This window comes from Nasonia vitripennis, chromosome 3 (assembly GCF_009193385.2).
Source record: "Nasonia vitripennis strain AsymCx chromosome 3, Nvit_psr_1.1, whole genome shotgun sequence".
In the NCBI taxonomy this organism is placed as follows: domain Eukaryota; kingdom Metazoa; phylum Arthropoda; class Insecta; order Hymenoptera; family Pteromalidae; genus Nasonia; species Nasonia vitripennis.
In genome coordinates, this window is record NC_045759.1 from 6,662,090 (window position 1) to 6,682,998 (window position 20,909).

A 20,909-nucleotide genomic window follows, 5' to 3' on the forward strand; every position below is an offset into this window, starting at 1 on the left:
ATATCTAACGCGTTTCTTTGTGCGGCTGCGGAACCGCTTACGCAAACTGATGCATAAAACTTTTTCCTCGCCGCGCGCCTCTGCTGAATTCGACATTTTTCCACTGTTGCAGTCAATCTTATTCGAGATTTGCTTGCGTGTGAAATATCGAGTTTTCGAAAATTCCGTTCGTTTTGTCGCGCGATAACCGCGAACGATCGTTATCTCAACGCGGTTACGCAATAATAAAATAAATAATATATCTTGCGATGTAATGGCTCTTGATTCACAAAACCGAGATAATTTAATGGCTTGTGATAGCGCTCCGCATCGATTGCACCCGAGCACGTTATACACCGCTGAGCGATATCGAATTGGAAATGCTTTCCACCGCGCACTTTCATTAACAAAAATAAAAGTGAAAATCCTCGTGTCTCGAAGTTCGTTAACTTTCGTATATAAATTGAAACGAATCGATATGACGTATCGTAATAATTTACACCACTAAAGAGGTTCGTTAAAGCTAACGAACGTCGAAATTTCTTTATACGGAAATGAGGTCGTTAAAAATAATAACGAAATAAATTCAACGTGTAGTAGTCGTAAAACTATTTGACACAGTATATAACAAGAGAAGCCTATCATGATCCGGGGCCACGTAATCTACTGTGATCCGTCTGCAAAGTTTAAATCAGTTGATTTAACTTTGTCCTGAAACAAGATTGTTCGGAAAACTTTATAATGCGCCTTGCACTGCATTATGATTATTATTTCCTCGGATAAATCGAAAACTCACTTATGGAGAAAATAATTCCGCTGACAAAACTTGTACAGCTGTTATCAGATAAGCCAGTAAAAATTTAAAATCCGCCGTAAAATTCCACTGACCAAACAGAAGAAATTCTCCCGTTTCACAGTCCATTAATACACTCGAGAAACGCGAAGGCAAAAAGTAAAAGACTCCCGCGTGCTGGAGCTAGCTTCTCGCAGCTTAGCAAAGCTTGTCAATTAGTAAAGTTATTCCGTCAATCATTTAGAAAACACCAGAAGCCCATTTCTCTCTCTCTCTCTCTCTCTCTCTCTCTCTCTCTCTCTCTCTCTCTCTCTCTCTCTCTCTCTCTCTCTCTCTCTCAGTCAGAAAATCCCTTCGAGCTCTTCGCACATTTCTCTCCCCACTTTCTTGACTAGCGAGACGAAAGGAAAATCAGTGGTAAATAAGCAAATGAAGAGACGCGCGCAGCGAATCGAATTACTTTCCCTAGACTGGCCGCATCATCCTGCAGGCACAATCGACGATAATTAAAGCCGCTGGAGAGAGAGAGAGAGAGAGAGAGAGAGAGAGAGAGAGAGAGAGACTTCCCTTTTTCCCTCTATCACTCTCGCGTGTTCGCGAGCGGTTAAGACTCGTGCTCGTGAATCTTGCGCTAATTAATTTTTGTTTGAATGCAGCTGTTGTGCGCCGCGTCGTCGTCAGTCGTGTTCTTGCGAGAATGAGAGGGTTTGCCCTTGTTTCCGGCTGTATAGAGATTCGGGAAACTTTGCTGGAGATGAAAGATGTTTGAGTGGAAACGGTTTGCGAATTGAAAGCTGCTACTGCTTTAACGAGTTACTTTGAAACTGAATTGTTCGATGCTATGGTGATTCGTAGATTTTTGTTATGTTTGTTGACCTGGTTTCGCGAATGATACATTATATTCGCTGAATAACTGCGCATCCCGGAATCCGAGCGCTGATGTAAACTGATAAGACGAAAGAAAACGATCCGATGCTATTCCGTTCTGCGCACGTGATTGCGGGCTTTATTGATTGAAATAAAATACGACAGTGTGGTGGTTTCAGCATAATGCGATTTCCGCCTTATCTGATCATTTGAAAATTGTTTTGCCCGGAGGCTACTCTTTCTAATTTGAATAAATAATCGTTCCAATGTATTATGCGGAGTAATTGGATAGGGTATCGATAAAATTTCGCATTTCAGCCGAGTGCTGGTTTTTGTTGCTGACGATCGTGTTGTTATCTTTTACTATCTTCTGTCAACCAAACAATCTTACAGAAATGAGGTAGTATACGTAATGATATTTTTTGGGAATAATATACAATTTCGTAATAATATAGCATCCTATAAATATAATCCAACGACTATATTAGATAAGCCTCCCCTGCTGTGCACCTAAGGCCATTTGATACTTTCCGAGTAAATAGGTCGAGGTCACAGTATTTCTTACGGCTCAGCCGTGGGAAGTTTAATTTTTCGGAGTATATTTGCGCAAGGAGGGATAATTGTTTTGCTATAGAAGATTAGAATATCATTTAAGAAACGCTTGATTATAAGTTCTGATTCACATTGGAAATACGATGAATCTTTGAAAACTGCTTTTAAAACGTATTCTATCTCTGTGTTGGATTAAAAGCTTCGCAAAGGTATTACGTTTGTAAAATGCAAGCTAATGCTAATCCGAATCCTTCATTTAAATTATTAAGAAAGAAAAGGAATAAAAACTGTCACCAGCGTATTTTTTCTACTAAAAAATTTATTTCCAAGCGTACGCACGAATGCTTCATCCAACCTACTATTAAACAATAATGCTAAAAAAGGGAGCTTGCAATTTTTTCCGTGAATTTCACGCAATAACGCGACAGCTCCGTGTACAGCAGAACCAGTGATTCGTCACAATCCAATAACGCAAGCGCTGAAAGGTAATGCAACGGTGGGGGGAAATTTCATTTGATCGTCGACCTTGAACTTGCTTACCTCTTGCGACTCGTATATGGAAAAGAATGAGTGTGAAGTTGACGCCCCTCGAGAATCAGCTACTGATGCAATACAAGCCGAGAGTTATATGCTCTCGCAATAATGACGATGACGATGCAATAGTCTGGATTAGAATAGCACAGTCAGGTGGCTCGTGTACACAAAGTTTAATCAGTTTAGCCTCGGAGTTTCGTCAGTCTCTTTTTATCACGATCCGATCGCCCATCTGTTCCGCTTTATTCGGTTCGCGATGATTCGTAATAATATCAGTTTGCTATATTGTAGTGGATTATCGTAGCTTCACTGCATCTGTGAGGTTTGAACGGCAAATTCCTGAATTGACAAAATGATAATATTCAACTCAACCAGGAACGAGAACAACAATTCATTTACAAACCGAAAAACGACAAGCCAGCACGAGCTTGATAAACAGTTCGCTCACCAAAAACCGAAGAATAATCCCTTTCGATCGAAGAACAACAGTAAAACGACAACAACACAAACATCAACAATAACAACGGCGAATCATGTGACGCCGCTCAAAAGCACACGACGAGCCGACGCGCACCTGTCGCTCTGTTCGCGATACAACGCGGAGGGAGAGCGACGCGACACGCGTGCGCGACGCTCCCGTGTATATAGGTCTGCGCTGCTGCCATCCCGTGGAGGGCGGAGGTGACTGCGCGTCGCGCTTTTTTCACGGGGGAGGGAGGTCAACGCGTTATAGCGACGGCCGAAGGACGAAGCGCGTGAGTTTCGCGGTTGGATGCGCCGCCGGTGCGGATTTTATCGGGAGGGGTGGCTTGAGATGCAGATTCAGGAGGGGTGGCTTGAGTGGAGAACCCGAGAGGGAAATTCTGTATTGATGTGGTGCTCGGGCGTGATGAGTCAGACTCGCTGCGCGTCTGACGGTATCAGAGCTTCTCCACTTGCATATACTGGCAAGTGCAGTGTGTTAAGCGAGGCGTTATTTTGATGAAGGTTGATCCATTTAATATGATTTTCCTCGCATTTTATGTACCGGTTGACTCATCGCGTAATGAGAGTGAGTCACGTCGTTCGAGCGAAAAAGGCTGACCGTCGAAAAAAATCCCCGATTCTGACTCACCCCTACATCGATCCTGGCGAAATGATAAAATTCGTTTACGGTTCCTGAGAAAAAAGCACACGTGTCTAACCGCCAACCCACACAGAGATTCAACGGCAATATAAACTCAGCGTACCGCTGGAATTGCGCCGTTAAAAACTTTCAATTCAATAACAAACTGCTTTCCATCACAGAACAATTCCGTTCTTTTATGAATATTCTGCAGCCGACCTCAACTGCATTCAACTAGCTATCGAAACATTTCATCGCGAATTACGCCAAACGCGCGCGTCAACGTGTCAGTGGAATAAAAATAAAATTGCGAGTGTCGACGATACCACATTCTCTCGACGAGACAGACAAACAAATTCAGATGTTTTGCCGACGACGCGAACGTCCTTGTGGAAAAAAATAACGCAAAAAAGGGAGGAAGAGGGTGTAAACAGTAGGAAAAGACGACGCTGCCCAACGCGGAGGGCCAGCGCGTTTCCTACTGTCTTCTTTGGTGCGCCTGCGGTTATTTTTCAAGTCTCGGGCTCTGTCTTTGACACTTTGACTGTTTGATTTTGCAGATTCGAACCGAGCTTGCACCTCTATATTCTTTTCTGTCTGGCTGGCTGAAGTCGTGAAATTCCATTTTTAGGAGGACCATAAAGTTCTGTGTCGGAGTTTTCGGTACTTTCCGATGCTGAGCAATTTCCGTTAGCATAATTTTCAGTCGAGCCTATATTTTCAAATATATCGATGAGAACAGTCCAATAAGTTTGAAGTGCGTTGATATATACTCGAGTGTGTTTTGCCATAATGTTTTGAATTAATTACGAAAATTTATGGACCATCTTCGGAAAATTTCATAATACTACATCTCATATATTAGCTTATTAAATTTAATCAAAAAGTTTTCAGACACTCGAAACTCGCTACAAGTAAATGTAAATTTAACGAATGTATAATACACTTCCTCCGTCAGTTAGTTCGATTTGTACACAGCCGGGAACTAAACTGAAATTCATTATTTAAGTGATGAAAAACTCTCGATAACGGGGGGAGTATCTCGAGTCGGCAAAGAACAAACTGCGCTAGATATGTATATTTATGTCATAGAGTGATTCGTATGCTCGTGCAAAGCAAATTTGTTCTTCTCATTCGCTCGCTTGTTTATCGAAGGATCTTCAGTTTCAAGCGGGATTCGAGGAGTAGCGGCGTCGACTCTCTGAATACATCGCTTGCCTTTGAATTTTTCACTCTGAAAAGGATTACGAAAGGAATTTATCCAATTAAAAAGCCCTCCGAGTTTTTCTCTCTGGTGAATTTCTCATCTTGCGCCGACGACAGCTTTCTAAATTCAAGTCAGAGAATGAAAAAAGCTACGTTAATTAATAAACGCTAACGCAAAAACGACTCTAATATCACAAAAGTGATTAATCGTCGCGCTCGACGAGCGAATGCGAGTACAACGTTTTCAGAACTCAAGAGACAAACCCAGCAATCTTCACATAATTGCTCTAATCGATCGCCACATAAATAAATACCCCAGCACATCGACAAACAAAGAAACGACCTCTGAAGACTCAATCCAAACCCAGGGCGCGATCGCCGCACCCCATGAATAATCCATACACGCCCTCCTCCTCCTCATCAAATTCAAATCGTCGGCATACGAGGGTCAAACCCCCTACCTACTCCCGATGCAAAATAAAAGAAAAAACACAAAAACATCCTCTCGTATCCTCGCGACTCGACCACACTGGTCATCCCTGCTCGCGAGAGGCGAAGGCCATTTGGAGCGTCAAAGCCCGGGGACGCGACGCGCGCGAAAGGACTCGCGCATGCGGGAGGCGCTGTTGGAATATATTGACGTATCGCGCATCAGAGGGGGCGGCGAGCTGGCGCGCAAGGTGGCGACTATATAGAGGCTCCTTCTCTGTACCCCGAGTCCAGGGCTGTCTACTGGCGCCGGTCGTATATAGCAATGCCGCCGCTGCAGTGCGCAGCTGCTGCATAGCGACACGCGAGTCGTATTATATGCTGCGTGTGTATGTGTATTTATATATACGAGGAGGGGGGATGAAGGCTGCGGATATGCGGTGCGAGGACCTGTGGAGAGGACGCGAAAGAAAGATGAACTGGATTTTGCGCGTGGATGTCGCGGTACTTGAGCTGGATCAAATTTTGATGATTTATCGCGCGGTGGAAAATTTTGAGGAAAGAGCCGGTTGTTAGGTGAATGAAATTTGAAAAATTGTGCGATGCTCGAAAGAGATTAAAGAGAAATAAAGGGATGCTTTTTCCAATCCTTCTTTAAAAAAAGTAATTATTTCGATCAAAAGACCCGAATCATTATTCAAGGCTCTAATCTCCAACGCGTAAATTTACAAGATCCTCCACGACTCGGTGACACAGGGCACACGCTCGCGAAGCTCGCTAATCTCCGTCGACCGCGCGCGAAGAATGAACCCCTACATCCGCAATCTCCCACAATTGATAGCGCGACAACTAGCCCCTCTCTCTCTCTATATACTCTCTTCAAGTTGGCAGTGCACTACACTGCGACATACACACACACTTCCTCTTCTCCATTAGCCGGCCCTTATCTCTCTCGCCCCCCAACGTTCTCCTCCAGCAGACAAGACGACGGAAGCAGCGAATAGCCCAGCGACGATAACAGCGCGTCACCTGCGCAGGACGCATCTAGCCAGCGCGCGAAAACGACTTTCCCGGCGATCCAATTACCTCGCGATTAAGAGCCACAGGACCTCGCGCGATCGAGGCCAGGATAATCGCCGCCGCAGCTTGTGAGTGCGCGCGCGCTACTTCCGGAGAACGCGTCGCGATTTATTCGGGGCAGCTCGTGTTGGCGGAGATTGTCGCGTATGTTGCCGCCCGCGAGATTCTTATCCTCCGAGAAGGAAGCGCAAGCTCGAGCGAGTTAATGGTGGCGATTAGCGCTAGACGGGGTGGTGGTAGAGTAAGGGAGAGGGATGCTTATCGGTGACGTTATTAAATCTAGCGGGCTTCTCTCCTAGATGCGCCGAAGCTGATAATGCCTCCAGGGTTTAGCTGCTTTATTGCGCGCGCGCTGGATTTTCCCGGATTATGCGAGCTTCTTTTTTATCAAGCTTGCGAGACGAGCTGAGAGTGAATGGAGTTAATCGTTTGTATACGGGTTGCGCTCCGAGGACTATACTCTCCTACTTGGTCTTGAGAGCTCTTTTACAATTGTTCGATAGTGCGTCATCTGGCGGGGGTCGCGCGATATTCCAAAATCGTTGGTTTGAAAAATCACTGTAGAATAAATGTAAAGTCGCCGGTGAAACGTTCAACGATCAATTAAAAAATCTTCGCAAACTCGATCGCGGGAGTTCTATAATGTAATGCAAATTGTATCGCGCCCGTGACTCCCCGCCAGCGGATTAATCTTCTTTAGAGCCACTCCGAGTTAATTATACCGTATTCGTAACAAGTTATCGGAGCGTCTCTCGCCTTTGTCGTTGGCGTCGTCGGAAAACTTGGAAATTTTCCAGATTCGCCCAAACGACATATATAACACACCAGTATACGACGGCGACTTGTTTTGATCTGTTGAACACGCGCAGCTAAGTGGCCCGAGTGTGAATCTAATTTGGCTTGACTATGGTCATTCAACGCCATCGGGTTTGACTCGTCGACGCCAAAACATAATTAATCACTCGAAACGTCTATGTTTTAGAATGCGACAATTATCCGAACCTTTCAATCAGCTAAAAAGCCGATGCACAATCGACAACGATCGCGTCAGCGAAGCCTTCGTTAAAAGTAGCGCTTTTCTCCTCTCGCTTCTATATTCGTTCGGTCTTCCGCTGAAGCGCCCTAATGAAATGTCGTTTGCAGAAACGGTCAGCCCGAACAAACAGCGACAACGAGGTCGCCGCGCGGCTAATGGATCAATCGCTTTCTCAAGAACTCGCTACGTGTATCCTTATTTCCCGCGAAATTTTCCCGAGACGGATTACGTTGGAATGCGTATACACACACCAGGCGTGAAAAATGACTCGCGTCTGGTAATCTAGAAAAATGACGCTCGCTGCTGTGTATAAGGCGAATTTCATTCCTCCGACTTCTCAGCTATTCATTTTTCAATATCCCCAGCTCTTCAGCTTATATACAACAACTGCGTGGGCGGAAACATTGTTCAAAATCCTCTTTGCATTCGAAATGGTCTTTGAGAATTCCCGTGCAGTGGAATTTATTAACTGCGAGCGAGCCACTTGTTGTGTGAAGAGTGAGTGCTTTTCGTGCGAATTATCCTATTAATTTTTTGTTTCTCCATTGATTGCGCGAATTTCGGAGTACTTTTATTCTATCAGCTTTCGCGAGCGCACATTTAAATAAACTCCGTTCGACTGGAAAATTCGAATGACTTCCGTCGGAATAACGGCTTTTTATCCCATCCCTCTTACTTATACTCTCATCCCCTTTTCGCTAAGGGAAGTTATGCACGTGGAAATGGATTTTATAATTCGAAAATCGAGGCTCTTCCGCGTTGGGGTGTCTGACAGCCTCATATTTAATCTCGTTTTCGGTATATAGACCCTTGCCGCATCGGTTCACCCTTAGGCGACTTTCGTCACGGGGGAAAGTCTCTAAGTGCATTTGGCTTAAGTTCTCAGGGAGCTATGTATGTGTGTGTAAGGAAAATTTACGTAGTCACTATGACTTTCGCTTGCCGGCGTTGGGAAAGTTTTTTCTTCCAGGAGTTGGATAAGTGCATTTTTCTTCACACTTCATATTCGGAGTTTATTTTTCGAGCCAGATTCGAGCTGCGTATACTTTAAAAATTTTTGCGTTATTATTACGACCAGATAAGCTCAATTTCACCGAGACTAAAAACAATATTCTCAAAACCAATCCACGCGCTGTTTCTTATTCCGGCCGAATGATGTGTATAGGCACATGGCTAGGCTCCAGGAAAACAATAACCATCGCAGATTTCGATCACCCGGCCATTATCTCATCCCTCCGGAATGTCCAAGGGTCATCCTCCACCTCCTCCTCTTCCTCTCGGGTGGTCCGCCTCGTCTCTTCCTCGGGATTCGGGAAACGCGTCTGCCTCTTAACTGCGCGCGGCACGATGAACCGGGCAAAAGTGTCCGAACAAAGAAGGCGCCGGAGAGAGAGAGAGAGAGAAAGAAAGCGAGAAGACGATGGGGCGAGCAAAAAAAGGAGAACACGCGAAATTGAGCGGCGGAGAAAACAAGCTGCGCTGCTCATAATCGGGGCATTAGTAGAGAGAGGGGGAGAGGGAAAGAGTGCGAGGGATTTCGCCTTCACTTTAGCGCGTACTAACTGCAGCGATGTTGTTATTAAAACTGGCTATTAGGGGAAGAGAGCTAAGCAATTGCGTAACTAGACGGCCTGTCGGGCTGAGCTGAACAAAGAGGAGACGCGGATCTCCGAGGATGATGTTTGCTCTTGCGCAGACGCTCGGCTTGTGTTATTAATTTTTTTCATTTAGTGCCGAATGATTTTCTTTTCGACGCGAAGAGTTTTTAGTTGGAAATTGATATCAATGATGCATTTACTTTTTAACATTTGAATGTCGTCGTAGAAGTCTGTTCCCAAAATTGAAGAAAGCTCGAAAGCACCATTATTAAAGCTCCAATTATATACAGGGACAATTAAATAACTGCTAAGAGAGAGGGAGAGGGGAAGCGAACCAGGAGCGAGAAAAACGATGAACTTTCGACGAAATTCCTCGAGAAGTTGGTCAAGTTAACGAGTTTTACAAGTATTTGAAGAGACTCCGCTGAAGCACTGCACTGCTCAAAAAATCTCCAGCTCTCGCGTTTGTCGGATGCTTGAGGTCATTAGCTGAAAAGGACCCGAACTCTCTAGAAATCCGAGTCAATGTTGCGGTTTTTTCAAAATTATCATTTCGGATTTATTCAGGCATCAAAACCACCCCCTGGAGTGTGCACAGAACTGCAACGCGCATGAATCGAAATGTCAACGATGCGCAGGAAAAATACGCCTCTCTCTCCACATTAGGATGAAAATAAAAGGAAAAAAGCCTCTGAATCGGGAGCCGATAAAACGCAGAAGCAAAATAAACTGGCTCCAGTGTAAACAGAGGTCCACTTGCGCGCGCGTCTCTACTCCTCCACCTCCTACTCTCGTGTCGAACAAATACAAATTCTGCTGCGCTCGTTTATACACACGTATGTGACGCTCCGATAGGAACGGACGCTTTTTTGTCCTCTGTATACGCGGCTGGAGTGCACTCACGGTTTTTTGGTTATTTTTTTGAGAATACACCGAGCGGCCAGACCGTTGGAATTGTGCGATAACGAACGACGGTTTTTTCTAGAATAAAGTTCGCCGGTGAAGCCCTGATGCATTTTATTTCGCGTGGATGAAAAGAAATCGATTTTTTTCTGATTTAAAGTGTGTTTTCGTGAAAACCTGATTGCTTTTTACTGGGGGTCGTTCAAAAAAAGGTGTTTGTGACGATGTTGTTGTAAAAAATTATATAAGATTAAAAGATGAGCTTATTTACTTTAGACATCCGGATCTTGTACGAAATCTCGGTGTTTTCTTCTGTTTCTGACAATCGTATGAGTTAATATCGCCTTCGTTCGAGTCGCTCATGGCTCACAAATAAAATGAGATTTCTTCAAATGCTTATGTACAGGAGAAAAAAGGAGGGAAAAGGGGGAAAAAGGGAAAAAAAGGGGGAATTTCTATTTCCGTATGAGAATCGATTTGATACCGCAATACCAGAGCTGTATCGAAGTTCTGAAGTGCCGGCGTGCGCTTCTTACTCCTAGTGATCCGATTTACAAAATGTCAGGTCGAAATAAAGCTGATTTGCTCGGATTTTCAAAGTGTGCGGGGTATTTCGCCATAAATAGCCCTTGTAGTATCCTGACTTTATTCGTCGTTCAATAAACCGCGCACAATAGACGCACGATATGTGTATTCGAGAAAGTATGAGACCGCGTTTACAGTGAAACGAATGCGATATCGCGTATATACAAAGCATCAATATGATCTATTAGCCATAGTTAATAATCTCAAATTAGAATCGCCTTAATTATAATTCAACCTGCATCGTAATTAATAATCCCGGGGTGAAGCATCGACCGGCCGTAGATCAAAGAAAAACCGGTGACAAGGGCTTCCCGCCAGAGCCATCTATAGTGTCCCTTCGGTCCGCGCAGACGTAAAGCTCGAAATCGCCCATGCTAATGCCACCGTTGTAATACGCGTCCCGGTTAGCAAAGGTATACCATTACAGCGGGCGATAACTGAAATTCTACGGTCTCTGGATGATTATGCGTTTGAGATATCTACTCGGTGTGAATACAAGGGCACGAGATTATTCATAGTCGGGGCAGGGAATTGATCGTGCGATTGATCGGAGGAAAAATTTTAATTAAAAAAGTTTCACGACGTTAATTTCAAAGAATTTATTTTTGCGCGCGAAATCAATACAGAATAACTTGAAAAATGCAGCTAGCGCAATACCGTTCGGAAGCGTATAGCTACGTATAAAACGAGCTCTAATAAAAACTCAAAACCCATAAACTAAAACAACGACGTAGCAGCAGTGGCAGCAGCAGCACATTGTCGGGCGATTATTTATGTGCAGCGTCTCGAAATAAATAAACTGCCCACACATACATACACACAGTCTCGGCATCATCCCGCGCACGAGCGATAAGAAGAAGAAGCAGCAGCAGAAGAAGAAGAAGAAGAAGACGGTGAAAATGGCTGGATACGGCGTTACGCATCCACGAGTACGCGGAGCCGTAATAACTGCACGAAGTTGCGCGCCGCCAAGAAAAAGAGAAGCCAGGACCATGAACTCGGCTCTGAGTATTTCTTTTTAAGCCCCGACAAGCTTTCTCGCAGAATTTATCATTTTCATTTTCGCCGACGGCGCGAAGGTGTGCGTAGCGGCTTCCGCAGCTATATAACTCCAAGGGTGTGTGCGTGTGTTGGAATTGCGGTTTTTGTGTTGGTGCAGAAAAATCTCGTGTTTTGAAAATTTAACCTTGTGCGATTAAGAATTTTTCCCAGCCAAAGAAACGTGGATAAATTTCTTCGGCAAAATTTATATCGAGCTTACACGCAGTTCCGTTGAGACGTATCGCGGACCGCATTTCAGGTATAAATTGCAAGCGAGGTGTGCGAATGGAATTTTTCAAATAGTCTAGCTGTAAGCGTGACAGGGGAATAATTACAGCGTATACCTTGCGCGATCCTCTGTGTATACACACTTATATGGGAAATTCTACGGGAAAATTCCATTTTCTGGTCCACAAGCGGAAAATGTATTACGGTAGAATGAAAGAACGGGAAAAGAGCTTCAATTTAAAAAAAAAATCGTCGGAAATGCTTGATTTGGTCAAAAGTTAAGCACAATTGAAAATGCGGAAAAATCATGAAAAAAGATGCAAATTTCTTGACTGAAAAATCCTGCCATTTTCATTATTTTTCCGCATTTTCAATTGTGCTTAACTTTTGACCAAATCAAGCATTTCCGACGATTTTTTTTTTTAAATTGAAGCTCTTTTCCTGTTCTTTCATTCTACCGTAATACATTTTCCGCTTGTGCCTTTATGCATTAGGTGCATGCCTTTGAACAATGGCTATTTTTTGACAAATTTGAAGGGCATAAAAAACAGTGTCACAAGGCACTTTTTCGATGTTGGAACGTGGTTTTGCATGGTTCTAAACATATACAATAAAAAGGGGAGTGTGCCACAATATTTGTTTTTTTTCGGTTTCTCCAACCAGAAAATGGCATTTTTTCCGTAGAATTTCCCATATATACCGTGAGGACTGCATCAGTCGAAAGTTATACCTTGACTCGCAGCGGGTTATACGAAAGGGTTGTATTTATACACTTTGCGCTTGAGTTATGTCAGCGTAAAGTTTTTCAGGAATAAGTTTATCCGTTCTCGTACATAAGAGCTTGTTATTAATTAATTTGCGATGTTCCGAGAGCTTGGGAAATTTTCAGAAACTTCGTTCAAGAGATGTTTATGAGGATTTATTTTTCTTTCTCAAACTGCATTTTAATTAAGGCAAACTTCGGGAACGATTATCTAGCGTTGATTATGTAAATTTTAATTAAAGTCTGAGATATGCAATATTTAGCCGCATTATACAGTTTTCGTGCTGTTTAAAACGAAAATAATTATCCGCAACTTCTTGGAGTAGAGCACTCGTAGAAACTATTCACTCGAAAAGAGGAAGTATCATCTCGTCGAGTCTGAGGGCAGAATTTGCTTGATTCGAGAAAGATGCTTTTAAATTCATCCTTCGCTCGTATCTACATTTCGCTATTTTTTCACCTCAGCATGCCCAACAACGCATAAACCTCCATTAGTCGATGCAGCATCGCTTTCGCCTTGTACACCAAGCTGGTAGCTTCATTTTCGCGTCTAGCAGCTATGCTGTTATTCATAAAGCATCTCATTCCAGAGTAACAATAACTTTATAATTGCTAACCAACTATACACAACCTCAAAACTCACCTAATATGATGAGTGATCCCAATCAGCACACTCCATCCCCTGATTTGTCTTTGAAAAACGTATATTAAATTCCATCTTTCGCTGCTCCATTAGTATACTCGAGCCGCTCGAGGACAAAAATGACGGTGTCACCGCTCGCGCCGGTGGCTTATAAAAGATGCTAAGTGCACGAAATTGCGGCCGAGCGCGTGGGCTGATTTATGCGTCTTTCGTCTCCTCTCTCCCTCTCTCCCTTATACTCCTTTCCGCGGCTGGCTTCCACTGCCGGGCGTGAAATTTCAAACCTCCGTTTAATATATCTCTCTCAGCGACTACTTAATTACGCGAAGAAATTAAAATTTATATATTCGCGGGAGCTGCTCCCGTGTAGTATATATACAGCGCGAAGGGAACGAAGCTTGTTTAAGGACGAGGATGGCAGGGAATATAGAGTTTACGAGAGAGAGAGAGAGAGAGAGAGAGAGAGAGAGAGAGAGAGAGAGAGAGAGAGAGAGACTCAAATTGCGTGAGAGATTGTTACGTAATTTGCGAGGGAAGAAAGTTTTTTTGTTCTGGCAAACTTTGAGCTGAAAAACGACGTTCAAATATTCATCCCTGGGATTTCAGTGGAAAAATGGCTCGTGTACTTTAAAAGTCGTATTGCTTCGTACAAGTACGCGATCTAATGGAACGAAAATTAGTGTCGACTGATCCCGCAATAAAAAATACTCCCGCCGAGAGAAAAACGAGGAATTGAAAGAACAGTGGCAGAAGAATAAGCTTCGTGCGTATAAGCTCTCAAAGTTGCCTCTCCCGCAGGATATTTTCCGGTACAGCGGCGGAGTTTGTCGTCCAGGGATTTCCTTGGCCTTTAGCTCGTTGGTCTACCTCAATAAAGTCACGCTCGAGCAACGGGGCAAGTTTTCGCTTGGATGGATTCATCAGTGGACGATACGCGTGTGTGTGCTAGCCAGAGTTTCAGTCCGCTGTGACCTATAGAGATCCGTTTTTCTTAACGGTTAGACCAGGGCGGATTTTCGAGGAAGAGAAATTGGAGTACCTTCTTGGAAATGTGAAATTTTTCTAGTCTGCAGAGAATTTTAGGTTACGTTGCGGATGCATTTTGGTATTTCGATTTGACGACTTTAGGGAAATATTTTTGTTTCGTAGAATGCGGCCTTTCAGCCAAATCCATAATATTTTATAACAGAAACGTTATATTTTTTTTTTCGAGAGCATTTAAATCATTACTATTGCGCGTATGCGCAATCTGTTGGTATCTACTTGAATATATTAACCTAATCTTTCATGATTAAAAAGATTCATCCAAAAATATTAAGTTATTAACTTTTGAAAAAAGTTTTTTTGGGATGATTATTTTTACAACCAAATGCACTCGACGAACATCGATCGTTCCCAGAAGCGCAATTCGTTCGGTTCGAAATTTCATTAAAACCCCTGCAGACAAAACTTTCGATACAGAAAACCATCCGTTATATACGTATACGCAGAAGCTCAAATCAGCACAAATTTCCTTCCGACGTTCGGAAAACCGCCTGCCGATATATCTATAATGCTCGTCACCGCGCTCTCAAGCGCACAGGCCAATAAACACCAGCCGCGCGCGAGGGCAAAAAAAGCGCGCGTAAAAAACTCGCGGCGCACAATGCACAGCCGCGCGAGATCGAGGCACTATATCAATCGGCGCGTATTTCGCTATTCCGAATGAAAAATCGACGATCGTTATCCCAACTTCGTCAATGGCTCCGACGGTGGTGTATGGGTGCTCGAAACGCGTCGCGTCGAAAATGAAAATGAACAGAAAAAAACACACGCGCAAGCTCTCCTTTTGAAAAACGACGTCGATCGGGAAAACAAGGCAGTCGAGTATAAAACGCAAAAAGGCAATCCCCCGAATTTTTCATTTTCTGCGCCGAGAGAGCGAAAAAAATACACGGCGGGCCCAGAGGCTTTGCGTCTCCCGTAGAGCAATTTACGCACGCGAAGAGAACAATGGACGACGTAGACGTATTGTATACGCAGTAGAGCTTGCGTAACGTCGACGAAAGAAAGGGACTTTCTGTCGTCTCGGTTATAAAAGTGGGATCGAGATGACGGCTAATTGCCTCGCGAATCATTTATTGCGAGCGAACGATTTCATCATCCAATACTACCTATTTTCATCTACGCGATTCAATCCAATCGCGCAGTATTTTATTCACACGTTTCGCGCGCAAAGGCAATTAGAGTCCGTAAAGCTCTGCAAATTAAGCTCTCGCGTCGATCATGTAACGTCTCGCATGAAAAATTCCTCGCGCGTCGCTCGATGTTGGAACAAACGCCGCTAGAATAATTAACGATCCTCGATCCTCACTTCCACGCGCCGACAAAAACAAATCCACCCTATTCCAGCCGAAAAGCACAGCCACGTTGCGATACATTCAGCTATTTTCACGCTCGCGCGCGGAGGGAGGTATTATGAGCCCAGCTTCATAATTTCGCAAAACAAAAGCTGCCGGGCGCACGTGTACGGTATAGTCGCTGCGGCTGAATAAGTGATGAGGGAAACAGTATGTAGAGCTCTGCCACCGGCCCGTAGCAGTCGTTGTGCTCGAATTTTTCTTCGGCACTGCGCCGCACTGCGACGACGGAGAGAGGGCGAATATCTCTCTCGCTTTGCATATATCTATGTATGTACGTATGTGTATGATGCCGCGGTTGGAATAAAGGAGGCTGTGCAGCGGCTGGCTTTAATTTTCACGGTTATTGGTATCGTTGTTGCGGTGTGTCGCGTGTACTGGTATTTCTGTAGCGAGGCTTTATTTTGGCGCAGGATCGTTGGGGTGACAGTCGGATTTGGGGCTGATGTTATGCGTCGCGGGAACTGGTTTGGGGATCGAACAGGAATTTCATTGTTTTATGACAAAGATAACAGTTTTAATTCCAAAAACAGTATATTAATAAAAAATTCATCAAGCTCAGCTCCATAGCTCGATAGGTGCACTCCTTTATTTTTCTCTTCTATTTCTCTAAAATAACTCGACACATAAATACCATACTCTCGACTTTACTGCAAGCTTCGACTATTTCAATACCTCCAAGCATACACACCCACCTTTCCCAATAACAATATCGCAAGCTTCGCATGCAAAACCCGCGCAAAAGCAAACCCCTCGTTTCCCGCAAATAAAATAAAAATTCCAAGCAACGAGCGAGAGATGCTACGCTTGTCTTATGCGAGGATACACACACACACACGTATACATTCAACCTAATACTCATAGGATATACGCGTGACTCGCGCAAGTTGCGCAGCGGAGAGAAAAGACTGCATTACGTTCGATACTATACCTGCATTTCTCCGCGCCTTTTAACCTCGCGAATACACTCTGCCGTGTGTTTCCGCTGCTCTCCTTCTCAAAGAATACGTATACGCGTGTGTTAGAGCGAGGGCGGTGGGCATGGAAATTAAGCGGCACCGCAAGCTCGTTTTTACCGGTATACGACGCGCCGCGGCTTTCTCAGGGAGCGTATATACTCGCGTACTTTCGTCGCTTTCTCTTTGAGCATGATAAGAAGCGAGAGCATTTGCTTTGTTGCGGCGAAATTAGATTCCGAGCCACTGTGCTTTTGTTTTCTTGCTTTCGACGTATTAATCGCTGTTTTTGCATTCTCTAGGGGATTCTGTATTTTTTTTAGAGATTCGAATGCTTTTTGGGATAAGATTGTTGTTGCGATTGGAGAGAACAATGCATGCGATGCTTTTTTCTTTGTTAACTGAAAAGTAAGTACAATTGAATTTGTGTCAGAGGCACGGAGTTTTATTCATGAAAGTTTCTCTGTGTATAAAAAACTCTAAATCAATAACCCCAGAGATTTATTGAGGTCGTGTCAAAAAACTATTACGGATACCATCTACCGGCCGTGTATAGGTATACGTGTTATACACATTAGAATAAATACGCCATAAGAGTACGTCAAAAAAAGGCACAAGTAATTCCATGCTGCCAATCTAATAAATTTTACAACTCGGCATATTTTTTTCCCCTCAAATTAACCTTATTTGTGACCTGTGTTTTTATGTGGCTGCGATAAGACTCCTTATCCAGTTCAATTTTTTTTTCTATTATCGTGACTCAGGTGCTAACGTAAAATTTTAAAATTAACAAGTCAAACGAATCATTATCATTCGTGAAATAAAAAAAAACAAGTAGTCTCGCTTTCAACGGTCGCTCAAGCTAACAAACCTCTAGTTCGAGATTATCCGCCCCCGCCGCGAGCGAGCGAGCGACCAAATTAACTGAAGCCGCTAATATATCTTCCCTCGAATTCCCATTTGCGCCCTGAGTGTATCAGCTGACATGCGCGCTCTCGAAAAATGCCTCACTTTTCTCGAGTCCCTTCGGGAAACGTAATACGCTTGAAACGCAATACTCGCGCGAGTCTGTATACATATAGGCAGGGCCGACAAAAGTAATCGCGAGATGCCCGCATGCGAGGTTTCTTCGCTTTTCTCCGGGGCTGTTTTCTTTTCTTCAGCCGCATTTCTTCTTCTCTCTCTCTCTCTCTTTCTTTCCTGAGATATTTTTTCGAGGCTAACTCGTTGAGATGTGAGAAGAATCGCTTGTGCGGGATGCAATGCTTTCTTTTTTTTCATTTCGTGCAAGAAAAATATCGCAGTGCGGCGAGGGATTTCTACCAGTTAATTGGGATGGAATTAGATTTTTTGAAAGCTGCTCTTGTTCTGGTGTTGTTCGACGGTAATAGGTTCGCGCGCTGCCAAGAAAATAACGTGATTTTGCGGACTGTTTTTCGAAAGGCTGTCTCAATAGTTTTAACATTAAGCAAACAGCTGCTCATGCGTTTGGGCACATAGTGCAAAAGTTATTGTTCCTTAATCCATCTATGTATTCTTTAAATGATAATTTTTTCGATGAGTGAACCCCGCGAAAATAATTTAAATAAGCGGACTTCAATCCGTGTTTGCGCTAAAATTCTTTCGAAGGCATAAAGGATTAAAACGTTGACGAGTTACAGTTTATGAAGTGACCTTCGTACCCCAACTTTCAACTCGCTAATCTGAGCCGCTAAAACGAATGACATGCGACACGGATTTTTTTCCTCGGCGTCCAGTATACCGAGGCGGAGAGAGAGATAAAGTCCGGCGTTGTGGCGGAAATTTAATTGAAAACCGGAAATGCTCGTAATTAGCGCAAAAGGCAGCGCGCGGACGCGCAGCTTAATTAAAGTCTAGCTCGCATAAGCATATTTCTGAACGCGCACCGCGCTGACCCGATTCCGCTCGCGACTGTCGCGCTTAGTCTTTTACGCGCCCGAGCGAACTGGCTATTAATTAATTATTTCGCGGTAATTAAGGAGGTACACGCGCCAAGGAGTCGGGCCAGATACTCTCGCGGGCTGTGTGCTGCGCTTCTTAATTGAAAATGGAGTTTACGACCGATAAGATGGCGCCTCTTCGGAACGGCTGCGTTTCGGGCCCGGTTTATAGTGCCACGCGCGAGTTATACGATTGTTTCCCGCAGGCGAAGGAGGAGCTTCCTGTGCCTGCGGCGTTAAGGGCTGCTCGAATAGAAAAACAGCGCGGTTTTAGGAGAAATGGTTTAGCGCAGCGTCGCTGGATTATTTTCTTAAACGATTCGGAGTGATGTATCATTTAAATGCGTTCTAATTATAACAAAGGCGTTTATGCGTTGAATTTAATTAAAGCCAGATGCGCGTATAGAGGGTCAGCTGGTAGTTCGAATGGACGCTGATTATTATTCAATTTGTTTCGGCAAAGTTTGCTGCTAATCAGTGAGCCGATCTAATGTATATTAATGGAACGAATTTTAACAAACTCTCTGTTCTATTGCACGTATTGTAGAGATAATAGAAAAGCAATTTATTTCGCTTTCAATCACACACTCTTGTAGTGAGCGATTGCTTAATATTCCATACGCTTTTCAGTAACAGCTGTGCTATATATAAAGTACTATAACGATACATCATAAAATGTTCGATATGATTTCGAGTTCAAAATAAGCTCGATTCCAGGGAATAATATAACGTGTGATTTCGTTGCGTTTAAGTCAGTCAAATTGGCATGTTTACATCGCGTACACTAATACAAAGCTGCTTTACACTGACGTATACACCGTATGATCGACGTAAAGTACCTACATTTCAGAGCAAAGCCGTTGCTCTCGAATCTACATAATTATCTTTGCTCATCTCGGTTCACGGTATCTATAAAAAATAATAACTCTGTAAAAATGTTCAGTGCCTCGTTAGTCTAACAAGTTGACTTAACAAGTTCGATTCCGATCCTTTGCATCGTCACAATCGCCCTGGCCCTTATCTTTATTGGCTTCGTTAATTTGGCGTATATACTCCGGCGATACAATGTATCGCAGCCGAGTGAACCTTTTAGCAGTGAAAAAAAATCACCGCGAGCCAAGAAATGACCCTCGCGTAGAGTAGAGGAAAAGTTATGAATCCGATAAAGTTTTAACGATCATGTTCTCGTAACACGTTAGGCTTACTTTCTCCACGACTAAGCTCGGGTGATTCATTCGAAAGATTGTTCGTGCGGGGACATTGTTTAAAAACATAAATTTGCAACTCTGCCCATCGAGCAGCAGCCGTTTCCTAATAATTCAAATCCCTGGACGGCGAGCGACTCGATCGTGTCGCGCCGAAGAGGCCCAAGCCGCACCTGAGTGTCGAGCTTTTCGGCTGTGCATAATCTCCCAGGCTGTGCAAGTCTCGTGGAATGTATACGTATATCAAGCGTCGCTCGCTTGGCTCCTGAGCGAGCCCCGTAATTGATTCGTTAACATGCATGAAAAGCCTGTCGGCGATTGTTTGGCGACTGGCCGTATGCGCCGCCGCTCGTCGATGCTTTCCGCGCGTTTGATGGAGCTGAAAAACGAGCGGCGCATTGTTCTTGAGCGAGTCGATAAATATACGCGAGTAATTATTTCAAAGCAATATTTGCATTTGTTTACTATTTGAGGGAAGTTTCAAAAAGTTTATATCTTGCTCCTTTATTATCTGCGTTTGTTTTATCAATAATAGTTGCCTCTAACAACGCGAACAATCGGCAGTAAATCACTCAATTCACATAGAATCATCGAAGCTTTGACGAACCATCAACTCAGCACGTCCGCGATATCGAGCACGCACGTACGCATCCTATAAAGAATCGCAGTGACGAGAAAGAGGACCGAACTCTCCATAGCCGCAGTGGAGAAATCGTCAACAGAGCCGCGCGCGTTATTAAATTTTCATCGAAGACGCGAGCAGCCGCATACACGTCGGCGATGCGGAAAATTCGCTCGCGCGCCCCTCTTATCGGTTGCGACTTGAATGGCCCAACGAGTAGCACACGTTATACGTGTGTAATGTGTATGTGTCGTCGCGACCCGCTTTCGTCGCGCGGCAATCTCGTTATCGTAGCGGTGCAGCGATCGTTAAAATTGATACGCGCGAGATAGCGAATGCGTTTGGTTAATGTGTGTAACGAGGGGGGAGCATGCAGGCGCTGATGGCCTTCTTCGTTTTGTTTTTCAAATGTGAATAGTTGTTT

The 20,909-nt window shown here is 43.9% G+C and overlaps 1 protein-coding gene across 15 annotated transcripts in view; it reads left to right on the top strand.

Annotated features, from left to right (window-relative positions):
- LOC103317425 overlaps positions 1–20,909 on the top strand; it is a 219,560-nt gene that overhangs the window by 54,912 nt on the left and 143,739 nt on the right. The gene's annotated exons all lie outside the window — the stretch shown is intronic.